A 19,993-nucleotide genomic window follows, 5' to 3' on the forward strand; every position below is an offset into this window, starting at 1 on the left:
TTGTGACCATGAATGCAGTATAGCAAACAAAGCGAACAAAAGAATTGATTTTTCAGGTAAGTAATAAAATTTTAGTAATAACTACCAAAATAAATCACACACGGTACTGAATTAGGTCTATAAACAAATATATAATTAGGTCTACAAACGTGTTGGGAAAATTATCCACGTTGTTAAATTCGTCATAAAATTTTTAAAGAATGAATTTTATTATTTCATACAACGGAAGAATTTCGTTAATTTAATTTTTTTTTCTTTCTTCATTTTTAAGGTAATCGATACAAAATCAAAAGCTTGAAAACCAAATGATCGAAACAAGAAAAATATCTAAAATAAATCTCGCTGCAAAAGACAATCGGTTAAATTTTATGTACTTATTAAGTTTTTAGTACAGTATAAAAATAACGTTAACAAAAGAGATTTCAATGAAATGCTTGACCAAGTTCCTATGAAAAAAAAAAAACTTTTAAACAAATATGTTAATTTAATAAGACTAACTGTAGTATTATAATGAAAAATATTTTTTTCATATTAAATTTCGTATTAAAAAATTCATAGATATTACTAAGAAAGGTCATACAAATAAAAATAGACGCTCCGCCAAACACACATACATACATACACACACGCACATCTACACCAGTTATTATAAAATACGTGAAATTAACTTGTCCAGCTTTATAACCCGTTAATCCCCGTATTAGAAGATGTAAAGTACAACCAATGATCTATTAATTAAAAAATCCTTTTTTTTCAACCTCCGTGTCCGCAGTCAAGCAATTTTTTCCACAGAGGATGAAATGAGTGTTTTATAGCGTGTGTGTAAAATACCATACCTAACCGGGATTCGAACCCAGGACCTCCGGGTGAAAGGCCGAGACGCTACTACTCGCGCCACGGAGGCCGGCAATTAAAAAGTCCCTAGACAATCCTATAAGAGAAAGAGAAATCCCGAAGTATTTAGCCGAAAAAAAATCACAATTTCTTTCAAATTCAATCACGGTATTTTCTAAATCAAAATACGGATCAACACATTAATGGAAGACAATTTTTAGTTAAAAGCTATAACAACGTGAAAAATGAAACACAACACTTTTTGACGAACACTCTCGCCCGATCTTGGTATATTTGTATAATGGTATTGTGAAAAATTTATCTGAACGCTAAAAATATGAGTCGGGTTCCATCCTATTACTGGATGAAGAATAATTAAAACTTAACATGTAAAATTAATTCCAATTATTAGACTACATAATCTTAGTAAATACAAATATTTCGCATTAAAAGAAACAAATTAGATATATAAACAAATTAAGAAACAATAACAATAAAAAAGCAATTATGTTAATACAGATAACAAGATACGATGGACATTATTACAATCATACAGAGATTAAACATTTTCTTTTTTTTAAATAATAAAATAATTAATTTATACTAATTATAATCGTAAAAGAACATTTAAAAATTAATTTTTGCTTCCACTAATAAAGCAATTTTTAACATTCTTACTTTTATCAAAGAGTAGTAGTAATGGAAAAATGAACAGGTCATGGTCGTGATTACGAGTTAAATGACACTGACAATAAAATAGCTACGGAATCATAATTTTCAATAACTAAATGTGACGTCAACGGTTAAAAAAATAATAATAATAATCTAAATTAGATTAAATTTAAAAAAATAAATAAATTAACTGCAGTTTTCATGATTGAAATATTTACCTCGTAAAACAACTTCCAAAAGCAAATCAAATATAAATATGTCTAAAATACAAGGTTAATAATCTTTTTTTTATGATGTAATACACAGATCCATAGTTATAGCCTTTAACGTAATTACTTTTATTTAAGGGGTCACCTATAAGTTGGAAAGAAATAATAAAATAATTCATCACGACTCTTATTATCCTATCTAACCGATAAAATACATTTTTAAGATCTGAAAAAGAAACAAACCAGAACGATAGGACAAAAAACTCAGATAACTAACTACTGTTTGATACTAATACTTCTTCTTCTTCAAATATTACAATCTTCATATAATTTTCTAAAAGTAAATAAAAAAATATTTTAATCTCACGATTAAATATGCTGCAAATACGCTTTCTAACAAATATAATAATGATCCATAAAACTGTTTTTTTGTTTTTTATAAATTAATTTTACCGATGAAAAGAAAACTTAGATAAACCTGTACTTTATCTTATGGGATATTAATTCTATATATTATTCTAAAACAAACCAGGAATCGAATCTAGAACCTTCGGAATGAAAGAGAGAAAAGCTGCCGCTTTGTGATGAAGATCAATTATTAATCCAAAATAATGTGATAGAGATAAGTATAAGATTTTTAGATTTACAAACAAGCACGGCCACTATTTGATAATTTATGATAAAATAAATATATACAGAAATACAATCATGTTTTATGCGATAGTTATCGATTTTCTAAAATTATTTATGAATTAATATTCATTATTATTACATTAATAAAGATAACACTTAACAAAATAATAAAAAGAATAAAAAAAATTTTATCGGGTGCTCCTTGTTCCTCAGGTGCTTTACATGAAACACAGCTGAAAGAAAGAATGAGGTAGTTACAATAATCCTACAAATTAACTTTCCTGTCAAAACAATGTTAAACTCACAAATCGGCAGCGGGAAAAGTTTATGCTAGTTTTTCGCTTTCCTCAATTCACTCAGGGTAGTTGCGAAAGTCATAATCCAAAACAATAACATTAGCAGAACTAAACATAAAATAGAACCTAAATAAAAAATTATACGTAAGCATTCTATTATAATAAAGCGATTATGATTTATCTCGATGATGAATACACAAATTAAGATTTACAGTAGTTAAAATTTAAAGGAGACGCACTTTATCTGATACCGGTTAAAAAATCTGATGTGGACACCACATAACTTCCTTGTACGTCTACTAAATCACATATACACATTTTTTTTTTTAAATTAAAAGTACGTAAAATTTTATTTCATTAATAACTTTTGATATTTTTTTCATTTAAATCAATTAAAATTTTATTTGGCTGAACTCTGGAACCAATGAAAATAAGTACCACTTATGATATATCGTTGAAAAGATCTTAATGAGGGCTTATTACTACAGTTAATAAAAAGCCCAAAATCCAATTTTGTTTTGGATTTTGGGCTTCTTTGGACACTTTTTGTCCAATCGATTGCAATAAAAAGCGGAGGTGCACAACTAGATGTTACAAAATTTCAACAAATCCAAAATTTCAACATCCTACAACTAATCGTTTATGAGTTATGCGAGATAAATACGTACGTACAAACGTCTGGCCGAACTAGTCAAAATGGATTCAGGGATGGTCAAAATGGATATTTCCGTTGAAATTTGAAAACCGAAATTTTTCGCGATCACAATACTTCCTTTACTTCGTACAAAAAAGTAAAAAATGAAAAAAAACTGATTTTTAGGTCAATAATTTTTTTTTTGCTCGCTATTAAAGTTACTTCTCAGAATGATATTTGTGTGAATATAGCTAAGTAACAAATCGTGTATTTTTACCACAGAAACCAACAACTTTATCAAAACCACAACATTGTTATTTTCAGATTTTTACATCGGAAATAATAAAGAATTGGTATAAATAAATACTGTAATAACACAGTTAACAATAATACAAAAATTCAACATACAATACGATGTTCTTCAGTAATAATATTTGAAAATACAGATTACAAAATAATATTTCCAATACTTTTCGGAACATTCAATACAAAATGAAATTTGAAAATTTTAACCAAATTTGAAATCTGGTAAAATTCTGTTATGCTAATAATATAATAAATATTTATACAGTACATAAGTAGGACATCGCCTCTGTAGCAGTGAAAACTCGTATTATTTAACATTAAAAAAATTTGTTTACAATTATTTTATAATAATTAGTTTTACAAACTGCTTATAAAAAAAATACAAACAAATTTCACAATATTTAACAACGTTACATTTTTAAATTATTACGAAAAAAATTCGAGTATTACAATTTTTATCAACACTATTACATGTCTACTTACATACACTTTTACAGTTGATTAAATGAATGCCCAATAATTTATTTAAACCAAACATCTGTAAACTCTCATATATATAATTTAATGTTTATTAGCCTCATACAATTTTACAAACTGTTTTACATTTAGAAACTAATAAAATACATCTCGAGGCCTCAGCCTATGGGGATAGTACATATATTACTTATTCTGTAGCAAATTCATTGACTAACGAGTTGTGGCCAACCAAAAAAACATTATTTCATAAGATAATGCTATTTCACGTTATATATATATATGTATCAACATGGACTTCCCTTATCAGTACAATATTACTATTTTTATATATATATATATATATATTGAAGTAATTACTAATAAGATTATAATGTTGAACTTGATAATATTTCCAGTACGTAATATAACAACAAATAAAAGAAAGTAAGGCAACTCACCACACTAATTAAGCGAAAAAGTAAAAGGTAAATAAATAGAAACCAGACAAAAATATCATAAAAACGGCTATTTCCGTCCAATTGTAAAAGAAATTATTCCAAAACTTTCAAAAACTTTCTTTTAACTTTTAATTTTATGTTTCTGGTAATAAGTTAAAAAATGTTGGTACTTTATATGTGCAAAACATTTTGATAACCGTCACTCTAGGTTTAGGAATAGGGGATATCCAATTTGTTTCTAAGTGCGTTTTGTATTTCTTCTTTCATTAGTACTTGTATTAAGAAAATTCTAAATAAAGAGTGAGCAACATAAAACCGAACCCATAATGAAACCGCTACCCAACACTATTTATGAAAGACTCCCAACAACTAGCGCGACTAGTGGATGTACATGTTACTACTGATTAGTGTTGCCGTGTGTCAAGTGGTGGTTACGTGTCAGTGCAGTATACGTTTTGTTGCAATGGAGTATTGCGAGTGCAGTTGTGTTTGTGTAAAATGCCTTATTCAGTCCAGGAAAGGATTATAGTTGAGACCTATGTTCGTTCTGGATCGTTTGAAGAATCACGTCAGGTATTCGTAGAAAATTTTCCAAATCTCTGTATCCCAGCGAAGAGTAGTAGTCCGTTAGGACTCCACAGGAAATTGCCGATATTGAAAGGAGAGTTACTGCCAGTCCACAAGATGCCATTTTCGAATAATAATGCTATGCGTAATTAACTGATAATGAAAAAGAATACAGCTTCTTCTAATAAGACGGATCAATCATCAAACTTTTCACTGAATTGCGTTCATGCAGCTTTCACAAATTAACGACAAAGGAACATGATCCTCTGTCAGCAGAGGATGGTGGCCTCCACGGCCCGCAGTTATATACTTGCGATTTTTTCCTTTGGGGCTACTTAAAGGAGACATTTTATGCATCTAATCCCCACAATATTGATGAGCTGAAGATGAACATTCAACGAGAAATCAATGCGATTGACAACAACCTTTTGCGTCAAACGACTCAATATGATCAGTCACGCACAAAAGTGCATCGATGCCCAAGGTGGTCATTTTGAACATCTTTTATAACAATAGGGTAAATAAATGCAACATTTAAATTACGTTTTAAGTTTTACTTATTTAATTTATCCGTATCGTTCATAAAATTTCATTCCATCTTAACCTACCGATTCTGTAGCGCTTACGTTATGAGTTCGGTTTTATGTTGCTCATCCTTTACTTTATAAACGTATATGTTCCTGAACTGTAATATTCTTAGAGAAATAAATAGAAGTTTAACGTGCACTAATAAGCATTTATTTGCTATATGTCGAATAAATAATTTTTGTAGAAAAAAAAAATCTTTTTTGTAAAGAAAAAACTAAAGCAAAGTATATATTGTTTGGTACTTCTGCATTACACATCGACTTGATCAAACGAAATATCCTTGAATATCCAAGTAATTTATTCTTTTACATTTAAGTATATTTATTCAGGTTTCATTTGCTACTTTCAGGTACATTTCATAAGAAAGATACCTATTGTAATGGGTACCATGATTCGACTTCCAGAAAATTTCGATAAGTCTTCGCGTTTCACATCCCCCAGACCCCAAAAACCACCGTCAACTCAAAAGTTTGTATGTATATACTTTATTATTTTTTTCACTTTTTTGTGGATACCGTAACTGCCGTAATTTTGCGCCGATCACTTTCAAATTGTTACCTAAAAAAAAAAAAACTCGACCCAAAATCGGACCATGGGGGGTGAAAATGGGTAGCTCTTTAGACAAAAACAAAATATTTCTATAAAGTTTTTGTCAAGTAGAACATCGAATTCGTTTAAAGTTCCTAGGAACTAATCAGAATAATCTCAAGAATTCTTTGAATAAGGGCCTAAAACTTATGTAAATAAAGTTTTTTGATATCACACACCATTGGCTTACGGACTGGAAAAAATGGAATTTTGAAGAATAAAAAAATCATATTTCCCTTAATAAGCACAGTATTGCATCGGTTTAAAGTGGTTGTTAGTCCTCTAAACATTACCTAAAATATTTGACAGGAGAAAGTTTTGATATGACCAACCCTTACGGCAAGGGATCTCCAAAACAACAACAAAAAATCATAGAGAAAACAAATTATCGCTAAAACTTTCTTATTATGTAAAATATCGAATTCAATTAATGTTCTTACTATTCTTTGAATAAAGGTTAAAACGTGTCTCAGTAAAGTTTTTTTGATATAACCAACCATTAGCCCAGAGGGTGAAAAAAATGGGGTTTTGAAGACAAAAGAAAACCTACCTACCTTAATAGGCTCAGTATCGAATCGGTTTAAAGTGATCGTTAGTCCTCTAAACATTACCAAAAGCTTCACTGAAACAATTTCTGATATAAACAAATTACCAAAAGCTTCACTGAAACAATTTCTGATATAAACAACCCTTACGGCAAGGGATGACCAAAGTTTTGCTGGAATTGTATGATGGGGCTTGTCGTATGCTAAACATGTGCAACTGTATTTTTACACACAACTACTGTCGTATTGAGTAAATTTGAAGTTTTTCTTAACTTTAAGGTGAACATTTTTTTATCCCCTCCTTGCAGATCTTGAAGAATAGCAGGCTTAATTGGTAAACCCACCGGGTTGGTCTAGTGGTTAACTCGTCATCGCAAATCAACTGATTTCGAAGTCGAGAGTTCTAAGGTTCAAATCCTAGCAAGTTCAAGAATAATTTTTTTACGGATTTGAATACTAGTTAGTGAATACCAGTGTTTTTTGGTGGTTGGGATTCAATTAATCACACATCTTGAGGAATGATCGACCTGAGATTGTACAAGACCACACTTCATTTACATTCATACATATTATCATTCATCCTCTGAAGTAATACATTACAGGAGTTGTGGAGGCTAAACAGAAAAAAAGATAATAACTCTGAAGTAAAAGGTTACATATATATATATATATATATGTATGTATATTGTTGTTGTTTATATTCTAGTGACATATTACTAAATAGAATTATACACGAGTGTTCCGGTCTGAAGCAATAAAAAATATTATTAAATTTGCAATTTAATAATTAAACTGTCTATTTAAAAATTAAAGAGATAAAACATTTCATTTAATAGAACGTAATAATATTAAAAATGCCTATCTTAAAAACAAAATTTATAAAAAAAAATATGAATAATACACGTGTAATGACACGCTTATAATAAATTATAATATGAAAAAAAGTTCAAATTTAATATTATATAATATTATAATACAATACGAATAAGATAGGGCAGCTTATACTTTAATATCAAAGCATCATTTTATATTTAAATGACTTGAAAATAATGACGTGATGTTTAATAATTAAAGGTCCGATGTTTACTCTGATATAAAGGAGGTCATGGTTTTAAATTGATTTTTATTAAAATCAGTAAAAGATTTTTAATAATTAAAAATAAATTATTATTTTTATTTTTAGTTTAATATCTATTTTTCAAACCGAATGAATTATCCAATTTTAAGGGCTCGAAAATGGGTAAAATCCCTCAAATTACAAAATAGTTTATTTCATTATATTTTTGGACAATCTTCAATCTTCATAATATTTTTGATAGATTTCATCAGGAAGATACCTACTGTAATGGGTACTATCTTCAACTTCCGGAAAATTTCGACATATCTTCGGGTTTCACATCCCCCAGACCCCAAAACCACCGCCAGCTCAAAAGTTTATATATCTATTTGATAATATATATATATATATATATATATATATATATATATATATATATAAATGAATATATAAACGATAAATAATGCGTCAGAAAATCTCGGTCGAGTTCGTTAACGGCCAAAATCGGACCATAGGAATGGTAATGAGGGAGGCTTTTTCGAAAAAAACCAAATATCACTATAACTTTCTTATTAAGTAAAATATCGAATTCGTTTAAAGTTCCTACTATTCTTTGGATAAGGGCCTAAAACTTATTTCCGTAAAGTTTTTTGATAACACCAACCATTGGCCCAGGAGGTGGAAAAAAATGGTGTTTTGAAGATAAAAAGCATCATACCTCCCTTAATAGGCACAGTATCTAATCGGTTTAAATTGGTTGTTAGTCCTGTAAACAATACCTAAAATCTTTGTCTGAAACAATTTGTGATATAACCAACCCTTACGGGAAGGAATGACCAAAGGTTTGCTGGAATTGAAAATGGGGCTTGTCTTATGCTAAACATGTAAAACTTATTCACACGGAACCATTGTCGTATTGAGTAAATTTGAAGTTTTTCTTAATTTTAAGATGGAAATCTTTTTTATGCCCTAATTACCACCGGTGAAATCTAATTCCGTCTTGCGGTGTGCCGAAAGGATTTTTTTATTAAAAGGAGGAACTATAAATTTTATTAATGAAGGACTTCTAAATTTTAAAATAAAAATTTTCACTTTTTTTCTTATTCTTATTAATTGAATTGATCTAATGCCCTACTTTCAGTCACTCTTCTTCCGTCCTTCAAAGACCCAAAATTTTTTTTGTTACGAGTGTATAATTAATTGATATAATAATATCTATTATATATACATATATATATATATATATATATATATATATATATATATATATATTTAGAATTAAAAGTTTAAAGTATAATAAAAATAATTTATATTATAAATGAAATAAAGACTTTTATTTAGTTGATTGAACCATCGAGTAATAAATATTTCGAATAATTAAATCTAACCGAGGCATTGGACCAAGGCGGCATATTATTCGACACTTGCTATGAGTTACATGATTTTTCCAACTCAAACTGGAGTCTACAATTAAACCCGAGTATTTTACTTCATCTACTATTTCTATACTGGGTCACAGGCTATAATTATAAGACGCCTGATGGTATTTTAAAGGAGTCAATAAAGCGTAGTTTTTTTTTAATATTGAAGACATATATTTGGTTTTTGGGCTCATCGCTATGTAATTGTAGGTACACCATAATTTAAATAGATTAATGTCATTCTGTATGCAGGCTTTTAATTTTGGGATAGTTTTTGCTTTATAAAAGAGTCCTACATCATCTGCAAAGGCAGATATGCTTCCTTTGAAAAGTCCATTACATAAGTAATTTATAAACACTAAAATCATATATATGGAAGAAAAAGCTACCAACTGTGTCAACGAACATAATGTAAAAACAAATGTACAAAAAGGTGCACGAGAATGCGTGGTATGGACGATAACATAATACGGAGAAATGATAACTACAGAGTGATCGTAAAGTCGCGCAACCCGAATTTTTCTGCTTTTTAGGAGTGGCAGTTAAATTTGTAAAAGATATTATAATTAGGGTAATATTTATTACCCTAAATATATTTATTTTTTTTATAGTGTATGGTATCACTGCTAGATCGCGCCTCCGGGCAACATTGGGCGTGGCACCAAGCAGTTTGTTTAGTCCGAGTAGGAATGTCTTTTACGCAAGAACAACGCGTCTTTATTGTTGTGAGTTACTGTGAATCGAAATTGTACGCGAAGTGTCAAGAAAATTTTTAAATGCTTTTCCAGGTGCTAATGTGCCAAACCAATCCACTATATGTCGTTTATTTAATCATTTTAAAAGTATTGTCAATAACTATAAGCGTACCGGCCGTCCAAGTGTTTTAACTGACAGTCTGCAGACGATAAATGAAACGCTTCTTCGTTCTTCAAAAGAGTTTCTTCGAAAACTTTCTAACCGGATTGAGCTATCTTACGGAGGTGTGGCTATAAAGTTCTAAAATTACATCTGTATCTGATTAACATAAGTCATCAGCTCCAAGAACCAGGTAAGTAGAAACGAATGTAGTATTGTCGGTGGTTTAGAAGTTACATTCAAAATGACATATCTATTCAAGACAAGGTTTTTTTCAGCGATGAAGCATGGTTTCATCTTAACGGATATGTTAGCAGTCAAAATTATAGAATATTGTCTTCAGAGAACCCACATATGTTCCATGAACAACACCCATTACATTCGCAAAAAATTTGGATGGTGGTGTGGTGTACATCGTGAGAGAATTGTCGGGCCTATCTTTTTTCCGGAGGCCATCACAGCTGAACGATATCAAGAAATAATTATGCAGTTTATAGCTTTGCTACATGCTGATGAACTTGATTGCTGGCTTACAACAAGACGGTACTGCACACACGGTGAATAGTATGCAATTTCTTCGATAATCGGATAATTTCTCGTGGTCTCCTCCTCGTTCACCGGACCTGAATCCTCCAATTTTTATTTGTGAGGCTTTTTGAAAGATAACGTGTAGTCAAACAATCCGCATATATTTGATGAACTTAAACAAAATATTGAGGGTTGTATATCAAATATCACTGCTGCTACACTAAAAATGATCGCATACAATGTAAGAAAACGCGTTGATGCAAGCGTTGAAAATCATGGTGGATATTTTTAGCACTTATTATAAACTTGTAAGTAAAATTTTTGTAAATGTTAATATTATTTTGTAAATTAATAAACAGGCTTTCTACATAACAATTTGTTGTCGTTTGGGTTGCGCGACTTTACGATCCCTCATTATATCACTAAAATATGATATTACTACGACTACATACTCTATTACTTTATGTGACAATATCAAACAACTCTGAATGAAAAATTGGTTCAATTATACATTTTATTCACCCAAGTAAAAAAAAAAAATAATTTTATTATTTCTTGACATATCAAAAATCTAAGCTTCATACATCCAGATGGGGTTAAGAAAAGATTTCTACAGCAACAAATTACGTTATAAATGAATAAATTACTTGAAATGTCATCTTATATATGTATATATTAAATTTAAATGTAGGTGAAAAATTAAACAGATTTTTAAACGAACTATTTCCTAATCTTTGGGTAAGATTTCAAATAATTACATGTAAAATATTAGACACATTAAAATAAAACGACCCTCTTTTTTCACTTCCTTGTACGAAGTAAAAGAAGTATTGTAATCGTGAAAAATTTCGGTTTCAGATTTCACAGAATATTTTGACTAGTTTCGGGGTGACGTCTTTCCTTGCCCTGTTTAACTTCCGGTAATTACCATTCAGATAATACTTCAGAGGATGATATGTATGAGTGTAAATGAAGTATAGTCTTGTACAGTCTCAGTTCGACCATTCTTGAGATGTGTGGTTAATTGAAACCCAACCACCAAAGAACACCGGAATCCTCGATCTAGTATTCAAATCCATGTAGAAATCGGCGTAACGTCTGTACGTACGAACAGTATCTTACGTATGTATCTCGCATAACTCAAAAACGATTAGCCGTAGGATGTTGACATTTTGAATTTAGGAGTGTTATAACATCTAGTTGTGCACCTTCCCCTTTGATTAAAATAGACTGGGCCAAAAATTATCAAAAAGGCAAAATCCAAATTTTTGGTTTTTGGACTTTAAATACAGTAATAAGCCCTCATTGGGAACTTTTCAACGATATATCTTAAGAGGTACTTATTTTCATTTGTTCCAGAGTTATAGCCAAATAAAATTTTAATTAATGAAATAATTGGATTTCACAAGGGGAAGGTACACCGGTTCGAATCCGACTTCATATACATATATTTTTTTTAAATTTTTTAATTTAAATATATTGATTTATTAATTAACCTCTGATTGTAAAAATGTTTTAACAATAAATTATAATTCAAAAATAATATTAAAAAAAATCACAAGTTATTAGTGAAATAAAATGTTATGTACTTTTCATTTTTATTCAAACATTTTTACAATAAGAGGTTATTTAATTATTATTAATAAATCAATATATTTAAATTAAAAAAAAAGGTAAAAAAAAGTATATGTAAATGAAGTTGGATTCAAACCGATGTGAGCATGGTTACGGATCCGACACGTTCTCACTTACACCACACATCTTCTAGAGCGATGTGAAATAAAAATTAATATATAAAATGCTAAGGAAATTTTTAGGGCCATTTTTCTTGACTATAATTGACTATTGCGTGTTAGTATTTTCTGATGAAGACATGTAATCAGTGTAATATTCACACACGCAATGTTGTTAAAATCAGTGTCTCAAAGCCCGTGCCTTTTCCTTGTTAGGTACAGTAATATGGATCTTAGATGCCTTATACTGATTTAAATTTTTGTAGAAAAATGTCACTATAGTTATTTTCTTTCAGAATTTGAAAAAAAGTTTCTTAGGAAAAACAAATTTTTTTTAAACATTAGGCATGTTCTTAGTATATTAGCATAATTTTATTTCCAAAACCTATCTTGTTTTACCTTTTACACGTTCTCAGAAACGATTAGCCGTAGAATATTAAAATTCTTTTTTTAGGACTGTTGTAGCATCTAGTTTTGCACCTCCCATTTGATTGCAATGGACTGGGCAATTTAAATTTAGAATATTTGAATGTTATGTTGGTAATAACCATTTATATTATATCTGATTATTTAATATTAATTGAAAATTATAACTTAGAATCGTATTATTTTTGGTTTTTCCTAGCAAAATCTTCTAAAAATTGTATATTAATTTTTAAAAAAATCATTTTATTTATTTGACAGAACAATAAAATATAATATTCTTTCTTTTCCAGTTTAGCCTCCGGGAATTACCATTCAGGTATTACTTCAGAGGATGAATGAGTGTAAATGAAGTGTAGCCTTGTATAGTTTCAGTTCGATCATCCCTGAGATGATAATTGAAACCCAACCCCCAAAGAACACCGGTATCCACGATTTAGTACTTGAACGCTGGAACTCTCGACTTCCGAATCAGCTGGTTTAGGAAGACACGTTCACCACTAGACCAACCCGGCGGGTAAAATACAATGTTATGTTGGTACTAACTGTACATTTTTGAACTGTATTCAATTTAAAGTGATTGTTGAAAATTATTTTATTCATTAACGTTGACATTTGAATTCAAATAATTTTTTTTTTCATAACAATCTTTTTTGTATAATACCAACGGTGCCGGGTGTTAAGAAAATATATTTTTTTATTTACATTACTAGAAAAAATATTTTCATTTAAAATATGAATGAAATGTAAATGATTCATTTTAAAATACTTACTTTATCCTTCAAATTCATGTCTCTATTTAATGAAAATGTAAGTATCTTTCAAATGACATCTTTTTCTTTTTGTTATGGGGAAGTGATTCTGGTCGTAGAAAAAGTACAGTACATAACTCGTCTTGTAACACATATTACGCACTCGTGAAAATACGTAACCTTTTTTCACTTGTGCGTAATATGCTTCTTACAACTCTTGTTACATAATATAACACTCTAGATCAGTATTATTCGTATCTTCGTGAGTTGCTGATTAACAAACGTTTCAGATTTCTCGTGGGTCGTGTAAATAAAAGTTAATAATTCCATTCAGTGAACCCCTCCTGTATACTGGATAAATAAAATTTAACCGGTATAAGATTAAATGAAGTGCAGCAAAAAAACGTGTATATGTAATTTAATAGGCGTTCAAGGAAATCATGTGATGTCCACATCAGATTTTCTTTGTGCAATCAAGGTATAAAGAAGAAACAAAATAGATAGAGTACTATAATTTCATATTCCAATTTTGTGAACTTTCAACATCATAAATAAGATAAATCAAAACATATAAATAAAAATGACATTGAAAAAAGACATTTCAGAATTATTAAGATAAGCAGTCGTAAAAAATTCCATTCGTTATTATAATTCAAACAGAAATGAAAAAAAAATACGGCTATAAAAGAAAAACAGGAAATACGTTCACAATCACAATGCAAAATAAAAAATGTAATAAAAAAACGTATAAGTAGTAAATCTAAGCGTTATGATTCGATCGATTACTACTTTTTATACTTAAGTCAACAATCATTTTCAAGGTCTTACAAATATATTTATTTATATAATCTGAAAATAGCGTTTGATTCGTAATTTTTTATTCCTCTTCTCCTACGGAATACGAAGTTTTAGCCTGGAAACATTATGCTAAATAGGGTTTCGACTTCAAGCGACTAAATTATAATAACGATATATAATAGTTATTATCAATCAAATACAATGTGTTTGTAATTTGTGTAAATCACAATTTTAAACATACGGCTGAGAATATAATCTATATAAATAAAAATGTAAATATTCGTTTGTTCAAAATCTTAAATCTCCGAAAGTTTTTCACCGATTGCATTGAAATTTTGAAAAGTTGCATTCGAATATCTAATGTTTTTATATACCTACTACTTATATACCTAAGATGTCACACCTGTGACAGGTAGAAACATGCTTTTTTTGAAAAAACAGAGCTATCTGTTGGACATAAAAGCAACAAACGCTATACTAAATATTTTACGATTCTATTTCAATGTTTCCGATATGTGTGTCTATAGACTAAAAATTACTGAACCGGTTTACGTGCAGGGGGAAAAGGGAGAAAGGGAAAATTCGAAAAAGGTAAAAAGAGAAGAAGGGGAAAATGGAAAAAAGAAAACAGGGGAAAATGAAAGGTGAAAAGATAAAAAAGAAAAGGGAAAATGGAAATAGGGGAACGAGAAAAGTGAAAATGGGGGAAGGGAAAGGGGATTAGGTAAAATGAAAATGGAAACAAGGAAAGGAGGAAAAAGGAAAAGAGAGAAAGGGTAAAAGGGAAAGGTTAAATTTTGTGAAGTTCTTTAATGTTCATTTTGTTAATGACACAACTTTCAATTGTGTTCGTTTAATATATATATATATATATATATTATATTCAAATCTAGCAATAGCGAAGCATTGCCCGGTCTGCTAATGTAAAATAAGATTATTACAAATACTACTACAGTGAAACCTCGCTGTTGCGAATCTATTTTTAGCGGAAATATTAATTGATCCCTTCCTTTCTAAATTATATTTTGCAGGTAAAATTTCATTAATTTCTCTGAAGCAGAAATATTTTCCTTGGTATCAGATGGTTATTTCTTCTAGTGTCTTTATTTTTGTAAAATAAATTAGATATAGCGTTATAAGAATAAAAGCAATTGTCAGTGTTATTATTAACTTTGAGAGTGCTGAACATAAAATTAAAAAAATAAAATATAATAATTATTATTATAATATAAATAAATAAAATAAAATAAAGTGATCAACATAAAATTTTAAATCGCAAAACACATAAGTTAATTTTAATATGTTACTGCATTATGTTCTAATTTTACTTTGAAATACCAATTTAGTAACAGAAGACAAGTTTTTTTATAATAATAAATGATAAACCTGTATTACCTGTTTAACCTATATTTACGGATAGAAATTTGATATTTTACAATCGGTATTATTTCATGGATTCCGATCTATCAACCGTAAGACATTTCAAAATTTAGGTTTTTACCGCTACCAGTTTTCTGATCCTTTTTTGTCTATCTTCAGAAAAGGAGAGGTTCTTTCATCTAACGTTAACAAACTTTCGTCGATTTTAAAGTACACCTGAATAAAAAATATAATTTTAAATAGTAATTTATTCATGTTTAAATAGTGTTCCGCTTAAGAGTCTCTTTACATCTATCCGTAAGCTTTTTCCATTTGTAGAGACTTCAGAGTTGTATTATAGATACCGTTTACATTAATAATTAAAACAACACTCTTTTTACAAAATGTCTTCTGAACGAAAAACTTTGTCTTTGGATGAGAAAATTAATATAATTCCACGTGTTAAAATGGGGTGTTACACAAGATGATGTCAGTAACAAATTTTTAACTTACCTAGTTCGTGTGTTGACACGATAAGGAAAAATCTGATATGGACACCACATTACTTCCTTGTACGCCTATTGAATTACATACACACATTTTTTGCTGCACTTCAATTTCTCCAAAACTTATTTCATTTGAAAGTGATATACGATCCTCTAATTCTTTAATAAAGTGGACAGTTACACAATTGCATTATGTCCATAATAATATAAAATTTACACCACATTACATCACATTTTTTTGTGGTGTCCGTATCAGCATTTTATATTAGTTTATATATTAATTTCGTTTCAGTCGCTCAAGTAGTTATGTGGTGTAAGTGAGAACATGTCGGATCCGTAACCATGGACACATCGGTTCGTATCCGACTTCATGTACATACATTTTTTTCAACTTTTTTATTTAAATATATTGATTTATAATTAATTATTAACTTCTATAAAAATTGTTGAATTAAAATGAAACGTACATAAAATTTTATTTCACAAATAACTTCTGATTTTTTTTATTGTTATTACTGAATAATTATTTATTGTAATTTTTTTTTACTATCAGAGGTTAATAATTATTAATAAATCAAAATATTTAAATGATAAAAAAAGTTAATTATAAGTATATGAAGTCGAATTCGAACTGATGTGCCTTTCCCTTTGTTAGATCCAAATATTTCATCTATTAAAATTTTATTTGGCTATAACTCTGGAACCAATGAAAATAAGTACCACTAATGATATAACATTGGAAAGTTCTTAATGAAAGCTTATTACTGCAGTTACGAAAAAGTCCAAAATCCAAAAACGTTGGATTTCGGACACTTTTAATCCGGTCGATTGTAATTCAAAGGGGAGATGCACAACTAGATGTTACAACAGCCCTAAATTCAAAAATTTCAACATCCTACAGCTAATCGTCTTTGAGTTATGCGAAAGATACATACGTACGTATACACAGACGTCACGCCGAAACTAGTCGAAATGGATTCAGGGATGGTAAAATGGATATTTCCATTGAAATCTAAAAACCGAAATTTTTCGCGATCACAATTCTTTTACTTCGTACAAGAAAGTAAAAACAGGAAAAAAACAATAAAAAAATGTTAACAAAGGAAGTAACTTAAAAAAATTCTTAGACCAGAATTCAAACAAACCGATCAAGCAATTCGGCAGTGGTCTCGGTAAACGATGCGTTTCAAATAATCCACTAAACAGCCAAGTAATAAAAACAAAAACAAAATTTTTCACGAACAATTTACGATTCAATTTGTTCTGATTATTCAGTGAAAAAATTTAAGCGGTGTAACAATATCTCATTTTGAAATATAATCGGTGAAAATAAAAAATATAGATACTAATTGTACAAATAATTGGTTAAAAAGTAGGTGCTCGTATAAATTATGGTTTTAACGAAGACGACATACTCATTACGGATGAAACAGGAATAAACGTCTTCCAGATAAAAGTTCAGGATACAGATTTAGATCTTTATGTAGGGGTCGACGTCGGTCTAGCTAATTTGGCAGCTTTTGCCGATGATGCTAACAATGAAAATGGTTTCTCACAGAATAAAATAAAAGGGGCTAGAAAATGAAGACAGGGAATTCTATCAAAGATATTTCTTACATCAAATTAACAAACAATAAATACAATACGGTTAACTTTCAAGTATTTCCGTTATAATTAATGTAATTACTACTAGTAATGTAATTTTTACCCACCGGATTGGTCTAGTGATTTGTGAACGCGTGTTCACAAATCAGCTGATTTGGAAGTCGAAGAGTTCCAGCGATCAAGTCCTAGTAAAGGCAGTTACTTTTATACGGATTTGAATACTATATCGTGTATACCTTTGTTCTTTGGTGGTTGGGTTTCAATTAACCACACATCTCGGAAATGATCGACCTGAGACTGTACACTTCACCTAACTCATACGTATCATCTTCATTAATCCTCTGAAGTAATACCTGACGGTAATTCCGGGAGGCTAAACAGGAAAGTAGTAATGTAATTAGTTGTACGTCATAATTAAGGATTTCCAACATCAATTCATAAATATTTTCCGGTCTCCGTGGCGCGAGTGGTAGTGTCACGGCTTTTCATCCGGTGGTCCAGGAATCGAATTCCAGTCAAGCATGGCATTTCACATGCTAAAAAACTGACATTTCATCTTATCCTCTGAAGCAATACCTAACGGTGATCCCAGGGCTAAAAAGAAAAAAGGAAGATGTGTATATCAAATCAAAATATAAATAATTAAAATTTACTAATTGCCTTAAGCATAAAGGTTTCCGGGACTGTCACCAAATAATAAAAATAATATGTTTACTTCGACAATGTATTGAAACAGATCATGATAATATATGTGTATATCATGTAAATATTTCTTGTTTGTAAATATTGTATTTAAGTAGTATTTTTGCGTAGTTTTGTGTACCAGAATATTTTGCTTAAAAATGCATTATTAAAGTTTTAAATATTTTTAAAACTGGCATCTTCATTTCTCTCGGTCGATTTGTGTTTCTTTATGATCAGATTTTATTTTACACGAAAATATCTGTTTAATGTAAAGTTACTTTACGTTAAAATTCTAAAACTTTGTCCTATTCCCCAGTATACGAAATAGCTAAAATAAATATTTTATTTTGTATTTAATACTATAGTAAGAATCTCATTAAATATTGATTCCGTCGATGCCATTATAGCGAGATTTCGTTTATTTATATCATTACAAGAAACATTTTTAAGTAAGATAAAAAAATAGTTAAAATCACATACAAATATCGAACCGATCACATTTTTTTTTCATAATGTTTCAGATAAAACAAGGAATTCCTATCCTCCACTGGAAGTGTACTCCTTCCACATATACGAGTATTTATATAAACATTCTATTGGAATAATCAAATGGCCAATAGAATGTAAATATTAATATCCCAACTGCTTTCTATCCATCAATCTAAAACTCATTCATTCCTGATGTAGTAAGGAATTTCAATCAAGTTTATTACTGTTAACACACACTAACAATCACTGAATAAAATAACAAACAAACTTGAATCTAGTCGGTAGATTAGATCAACACTTAATTAATTTTTTTTTAATTAAGTAAGATATCGATTAAGTAAGTAATCAGTAAGAGGATACAGTAAAAGTTAAATTAAATAAATAAATAATAATTCTCTTTTTTTTAAATTAAATCTAACAAAACTTATGAACACCATTCATATCTGTTATAATTTGGAGAGAAAAAAATGAGATCGTTTCTCTCGACCCTAAGCCGACCTACTACACTAATCAATACTTTATAATAGGATCTAACAAATCTTTAATAATAAAAGTTACCATTGAATAAAACAGTAATTTATTACATTTTTCCAACAGAGAAAAATAAAAGTGAAGTAGATAAGATATTTAAGTCTTTCGTTACTTTTTCTTTCTTTTTCTTGTTTAGCCTCCAGAAACTACCGTTCAGGTATTACTTCAAAAGATGATGAGGATGATATGTATGAGTGTAAATGAAGTGTAGTCTTGTACATTCTCAGTTCGACCATTCCTGAGATGTGTGGTTAATTGAAACCCAACCACCAAAGAACACCAGTATCCACGATCTAGTATTCAAATCCCTATAAAAGTAACTGCCTTTACTAGGACTTGAACGCTGGAACTTTCGACGTCCAAATCAGCGATTTGGGAAGGCGCGTTCACCACTAGACCTACCCGGTAGTAGTCTTTCGTTACTAGTTTAATATAACGGAAGAGTTTTAACTTATTCGTTTCGATT

At 29.6% G+C, this 19,993-nt stretch overlaps 1 protein-coding gene across 2 annotated transcripts in view; it reads right to left on the minus strand.

Moving 5' to 3' along the window:
- Nucleotides 1-19,993, minus strand: part of Spec2 (CDC42 small effector protein Spec2) — a 418,767-nt gene that overhangs the window by 137,551 nt on the left and 261,223 nt on the right. The window lies entirely within an intron of this gene.

The sequence above is a fragment of the Lycorma delicatula genome, chromosome 5 (genome assembly GCF_047948215.1).
Source record: "Lycorma delicatula isolate Av1 chromosome 5, ASM4794821v1, whole genome shotgun sequence".
Taxonomy (NCBI): domain Eukaryota; kingdom Metazoa; phylum Arthropoda; class Insecta; order Hemiptera; family Fulgoridae; genus Lycorma; species Lycorma delicatula.